Source organism: Alosa alosa, chromosome 12 (assembly GCF_017589495.1).
Source record: "Alosa alosa isolate M-15738 ecotype Scorff River chromosome 12, AALO_Geno_1.1, whole genome shotgun sequence".
NCBI lineage: Eukaryota > Metazoa > Chordata > Actinopteri > Clupeiformes > Clupeidae > Alosa > Alosa alosa.
In genome coordinates, this window is record NC_063200.1 from 29,416,521 (window position 1) to 29,423,456 (window position 6,936).

Below are 6,936 nucleotides of genomic sequence, written 5' to 3' on the forward strand. Positions count from 1 at the left end.
ATCTGATTTATATGATCACTGCATCTAAAGCTGACATTGTAAGTGGATGTTGTTATTTTGCCCCTCGAGACGTAACTGTGGCACTGATGCCACTGTTGTGCCATAAGTGGGCAAACAGAAACTGGCTTGAGTCGGGCCTGCGTGCCCTGTGCAGTGGGCTGTGGGCATGGTAATCAGCCAGATAAACCACTAAAGTGTGTGCTTTCCGCTCACTACCCACCCACTGCACTGATGTGCAGGAGGGTGTTGTGGTGCTATTCCCATATGGATTTACAAAGCATGAAATGAGTGATGAATGTAAAATGTAGTGTTTGTAGTTGGTCTGCTAAAGTTCTGGTCATTTGTCCAGATTAATTCTAAACACAATGAATGGAGTATGCAGTGTGTCGTTTGGTGATTTAAAGCTCTACAGTTTTGTATTTATTTTACTTTAATTTTCATTAGTCACATGCAAAGGGCATTTTAGATGGAAGTACAAAGGAGCAGACACGTGACTGACTATTTGGAGCCTTGAAATGGAGAAGCTATGTGGTATGGGTCTCATTTTACTCACACATACACACCCATGCATGAGGCATTCACACACACACTCCTGCTCCTACAGGGGCTGCCACAGGGCTGTTGGTGTTGCCTGTGGCTATAGTGCAAGGAAGCACAAAAAGCCTGTGGGACTCAACTAGCTGCACTATGCACAGCTCTGGGTCACAGAAACTATTTGTATGAGTCGCCTCACACTTAGATAATAGCATTTGATGACCATGAAGCCCCATTTAAATCACACATTGCTTATCATTATAGTATGAAACTATATATATGATGAATAAATAACCTTGCACAATTAACTGGTTAGACATTTCTTTTTTTTCTTCAGGAGCAGGCGGTTGAATGTACTCAGCCAGTGAATGTACTCCGACAAAGGTCTCCACATATGGAGGACACACTTCCTGCTAAGGTGCATCCTTCTCCAGCTTCCTAGTTTTCATCTGGACGGACCTACACTGCATGGACCAAGATGGTCCATTGTAGTCCTTGAGGAGGCCCCTGATCCAGCTTTACACAGTCTGAGGACTCCACATGTGTTCCAGATTCAGTTTTACAAGGAGTAGTCAGACCTAAGGGCCGTGAGCAGTGCTCTGGTCCAGCAGTTATGTAATACAACGGTTTGTGTTGGCCACAGCTTGCTGTGAATGTTTCTATCCAGAGAGTAGTTGGCTGGCCTATATATCTCAGTTCTGTTCTCGGTTGCCCTCTGTGCTTGGATGATTGTTTGAATAAACACTGGTAAAACCTTTTGAAATGCAATGTTATTCAGTCAGCACAATCTCCTCTCCAATGCCAGCACACATACACAGAGACTACCTTTATTCAGTTTGTCCATTTTGTTGTTCCCCTTTGGTGGAACGACCTACCAAGTGCTACCAGAGCAGGGGCGTCCCTCTCTTGCTTCAAGAAGCTTTTGAAGACCCAACTCTTCTGAGAGTACCTTCTTAACACATCTAACAACCCAATACACTGAACATGCACTTACCATGTACTTTGTTTCTTCCCTCCTACCCCCAGCTCCTTTTCTTACACTTTTACTAATACTTAAATATTGCACTCTCATCCTTACTATTTATTGTAGTAGTATTGTTACCAAAGTTCTCCTTTGCAATGGAGCTTGAATGTTGTTCCTCACTTTGTAAGTTGTTTTGTGTAAAAGCATCAGCGAAATAAATGAATGTTATTTCACTAATGATAGTTGCCTGAATTTTACTTTAGCCCTCAGCCAGCCACACATCAAATAATCTTGAGAGAAACTATGTGTTTGAATATTGAATAATATTTCTGATCTTAATGTAGCATGTGAAGGGATAAGTCCCCCCTCCACCTTTTCTTTCTCAAACATAGCTGCGAATCAATTGTCTTGTTTTCACACTACAGTCACACAAGAAGAGAAATGTGTATCGTATCACAGTGTGCACAGAATCAATTGTCTTGTTTTCACACTACAGTCACACAAGAATTTACAAAAATGTGTATCAAGGATACAACCCGCACACAAACTGCAGGTCCTCTGGAGTGATTGCTGATTCAACTATAGCAGGTCAACTTCATTCACACATTGGAACCTAGAATTACCACTAAACTGCAAAAACTGCTTATCTAATGAAAATGCATAGCTCAATGTAAATATACAGGTCACACAAGCACAAGTCATTAATAAGACATTAAATATCAAAATTTTTTTTTATAAAAATTCTATTTGTTACTGTTTTTAGTATAAAGTGTCTTACCTGTATTTATGTCTATGTCTGCATTGTCTTTGTAAAGTGCATGTAAAGAAATTGGCCCTTGTATTAGCATGTGGGCCCAGGAACCTAGGCAAAAACTGCTTATCTAATAAAATCTAGCAGGCTGAAGATGGCAAACCTCCCCACATCATCCCTGAGGAAATGGAACAGCTAAACAGGGTCAGGAAGGCAGCAGAGAGGATCATTGGAGCTTCCCTGCCATCCATGATGGACATTTACCACCAATGCTGCATCCGGAGAGCCTGCAATATTATCAAAGACCCCTCCCTAGGGTTGCCAACTGTTCCATAAAAAACGTAATCGTCCTGTACTTGAAAGGTAAAAGATGTGTTCCGTATTGAACTGAAATTTAACTGTATATTGACCCCCCCACCCCTGCTGAAGTGTCCTCTGTTTTCTCTATGATGGTTTGCTCTCCAGGTAGATTCCATTCATGTCCAGCATTCAGATACAAGGATACAAAGAGTTTGACTTCTTTTAAGATGTCACATCCTGAAAACAAGCAAATTTGTCCTAAAAACAAGCAAATTTGTCTGCCAGTGCATTGAGTTAATTTGTCTGGATAAGACTCCTTAAATAAATTAAGTCAAAATAATCTTTCGACCAACTACTGGCACCTGTGAACAGGTATTCCAGCCCAGGATGATTGAACATTTCACAATTCCTCTGCATATCTGGGTTTTGCCTCAGAAACAACATTTTTGATGTCACCGGTCTGGGGATCGGGCTGGCCACTCCATAACGTCAATCTTGTTAGTCTGGAACCAAGACTTTGCTCACACCCACCCAAACACCCATTTCAAAGGCATGTCCTCTTCAGCATAAGACAACATGACCTCTTCAAATATTTTGATGTATTGAAACTGATCCATGATCTCTGGTGTGCGATGGCTTGAATTCAATGCATGGGGGCCGCAGACAGTTTGCCCAACGACGATGAGCGAAGGGTTGCTGGTAGAGGGTGAAGAGAGGAGTCACACACACACACACACACACGGCCTACTGGTTAGCGCTTCGGACTTGTAACCGGTGGGTTGCCGGTTCGAACCCCGACCTGGCTGAAGTGCCCTTGAGCAAGGCTAACCCCTCACTGCTCCCCAAGCGCCGCTGTTGTTGCAGGCAGCTCACTGTGCTTCACCTTACTGTGTGTTCACTGTGTGCTGAGTGTGTTTCACTACTTCACGGATTGGGATAAATGCAGAGACCAAATTTCCCTCACAGGATCAAAAGAATATATACTTATACACACACACACACACACATGTACACACACTTACATTCTGACTTCCAGTATTGGCATTACGTAGTTTGTACACCCGGGGCCTGTAGGGAGCTTAACCTACCCAGATGTAACCCAGGGTTACTTTGTTAAACCGGGGTTGACAAAACCTGGTTATCATAAGTGGTGTTAATCGGTACTACGACGCCGATTAAGAAGTTGATTTGTTGAACCTGGGTTAATTGGAGTTTGTGCGCGTTCACATAAAAGGGACGGGTTGCAGCGCAAGTCACCACTTTCAATGATGACGCGATCACCTTATTTTACGGACAAGGAATGCACAATTATTGTGACAAGTTACGAGGAATTAAAACTCACTCTACGACAAAAATCAAATATACATTGGGAGCAAACAAAGCAAGACAAGGCTGTTGGCAACGTATTGCAGATCGGGTAGCCTAAATGCCTAAAAGTAAAGTTTTATTTCCATTTCATGTTCTTCAAATATGTGTTACGGAGGATTAACAGCTTGCGGAATGTCTGAAGTTGAAATAATTAAATTGCCTATTTTGAGTTCAAAGAAAGGCTTACAGATGCAACACAATTCAGAAGTGGGCATATAGCAGCATACTGTAGGCCTATGTCCGATTTATTTTCGGACATACAGTATTCTTGCTCAGATGTTCAGCATCACCGATGGAATACATGAACGTCCGCGTAACGGCATTGCTATGACGGGTGACATTAGAGACGTCTGCCTAGATCATCTGACAAAGATAACGAATTCCCTCGGCTGACAAACTATACCTTCATAGAAAATATAGTCCGGGTATCTGTCTCTAAAACCCGTCGCCCTGCGAAGAGAGCCCCTCACGATTTGCGCTCCAATGTCGTATGGATCATCCAGGTACGCCGACATTGTCTCGAATTGTTAGTGGAGGGGTGGTACTTATAAAGGGTGTGGTTAACGGAAACCTCGGGTTAACCAAGAACATAACCTGTTCGGAGCAGGTTTGAGATGCAGCGTAAATTGCCATGGAAGCATACCTCGGTTAAAACATATCCACCTTTCGTAGTCCGGGTTAATCGGGAAGTTACGCCACACGTGATCAAGTTACTCTCGAAGTTACCCAGATAAGCCAGTAACCCCGCTTCGTAGTACAGGCCCCAGATGGCGTAGCAAGCTCTGCTGCAAGGCACATTCATTACTCCACTTTATTTCCAAAAACCACAATGGATAGCTTACGGTTTCACAGCATTGTGTATTCATGGTAGGATGATTTTCAGGTGAAATGTGATTCCTATTTCTTCTTGAAGCCGAAATAAACCTAAGAATGTTTATCGGACATGGTTTTTACTGCAGGTAGGCTACTAATCTTTCACTTACTCAGCTTGATGTTATATCCATATGTAAAATAATGTTAATCGCTTCCTTGTTGTCCCTGTCAAGGGTGCCATGGTCGTGCACCCCTCAACAGACACAAGCAAAATGCAATATACAGTTGAAAGGGTGGGGATAGTGCAATATCAGTAGCCTATAGACTGAGGTTTAAGATTAAAAATAAATATAGTGCAAGGCAGTTCAGAGCAATGATAATGTATTAATAATACTATTGTAACTGTAAGGTTGAAGTACACATGAGGTAGATGAGCAGAACAGTGTTGATTGACTTGTTCAGTGTGAGGGCGACTAGTGGACAGTATGTACACAAATATGGAGAAGGTGAAGAGGCAGAAGAGGCAGGCATGTGCAGAGAAGGGGGGCTACAGGGGCTCTAGCACCTGCCCTTTTGCCCCTTTGATGTCCAAGTGCCCTTTTGACAAGACCCGTTTTTTACTTTTTAAAATTTGTAATACTTCCGCTAGTTCCAACGTGAATATTCGCTAAAATGTCTCATTAATAGTTTGTGAAATTAGAAATTTACAAAAATAACAATTTTCTGTGTTAATTGAAATGCCTTGTGGCCACCAATCCGTGACGTCATACATTCAGTGAACTCTCAGAAGGTGCACGCCATAGACAGTAAAAGAAAGGTGCACGCAGGCAGTGCTGCAGGAGACGTTTGGGAGCACGGTAAGGTCACTTGGCAGTTAGCCTATCTGAACATGCAATAGTATTCAGCTTAGAGATAGAGAATAAAAGTTGTTTCATGTTTAATGAAGTAGGCTATCAAACCCGTTTTAACCATGTCATGGTCCATCCATTTCAATAACCAGTGGGGTGTACTACGAATCTCGATTAGTGGGTTAGCGAGGTATGTTGCGCTCAAAGCCAGGCTATGCTGTGACACGTAAGTGGATCTGTTTTAGTGTCTCTATATCACCATGGTATCTTATGCTGTCAACCAAACCTGGTCGGGAGGAGGTTATGTGCTAAGTTATAGCTCAAATCGTGTAATCTACCGCACACTGACCAATCAATTGTCTTAAAGGTGCCATGTGTAAGAATTGAGATAAAAATATCCAAAAAATGAGCTACACGCATCAAAAGAATGAGAGGAAATAAGGGCGATGATGTCATTAAAAAAATGACAAGGTATAGTGCTGAAGAGATATCAACCTGAATTAGCATGCTAAATTACTAGCCACAGCCCGACAAGTGTCATAATACCAGTTTCGGCCATGGGAGGCAGTATGCGGGTAACATATCCAGCCAAACTGCAATACACGTGTCTCGGTTGTTACTCTAGGGTAGACAAACTCACTTTCTGGGGGTATACTGCCCCATCTTTTATGGAATGTGGAGTATGAATTGATTTTTGGCAGACATTACACATGGCACCTTAGGATTCTGTCATATATCTGACAGGTGGAGCTCTGCCTCTACTAACATTTTGGATCTCGAATGCGCTTTAAAGGGAAACTTGGCAGGATTTCCCCCTCTGCTGGAGAAATTGTGCATTATGCTATTTCAAACTGTGGGAAAAGGTAATGATAAAGCACATGGATTTGGCTGGTTAGCATAAGTTTAGACAAAACAAGGTAAGAAACACGATTTAAAACAAGTTTCTTGTTTCTCACTTCTCTTTCCGGGATGGTAGTCTCAATGTTGCAAGGTTGGTTTTCCGCCTGGGGACGCTAGGGGCAGCGGGAAAAGTCACCATTTTCACCGGAACAGGTCATTTAACCATCCAAATGATTCGGGGGGGGGACTTGAAATAGTTGCCAAGTTCCCCCTTTAATAGTGCTATGCGTGCAAATATCCCACTATGGACGTGCATACCATACAACATCTGATGACAATGGATTTACTTGATGTTATAGGTTAGACACAAAAAAAGACCGCAGTGTAGATTAAGCTATCGCTCATGAATGTTGTTTTTAAATAGAGGCGGTCTTGTGCGTCTCCACGTTTCACGATTGGCCAACGTCATCCCAACACCGAGAACGCGCACAGATCTGAGCTGAAAGCCTAGTTTGACA

The 6,936-nt window shown here is 42.6% G+C and overlaps 1 long non-coding RNA gene and 1 other non-coding gene across 2 annotated transcripts; both read left to right on the forward strand.

The window, feature by feature from the left end:
• LOC125305218 lies at positions 1 to 1,735 on the forward strand. The gene is made up of 2 exons (XR_007195360.1): positions 1 to 531; positions 872 to 1,735. It is a non-coding gene; the product is annotated as an uncharacterized LOC125305218 (long non-coding RNA).
• On the forward strand, positions 57 to 186 carry LOC125305312. The gene has a single exon (XR_007195404.1). It is a non-coding gene; the product is annotated as a small nucleolar RNA SNORA17 (small nucleolar RNA).
• Positions 1,736 to 6,936: the final 5,201 nt, after the last annotated feature.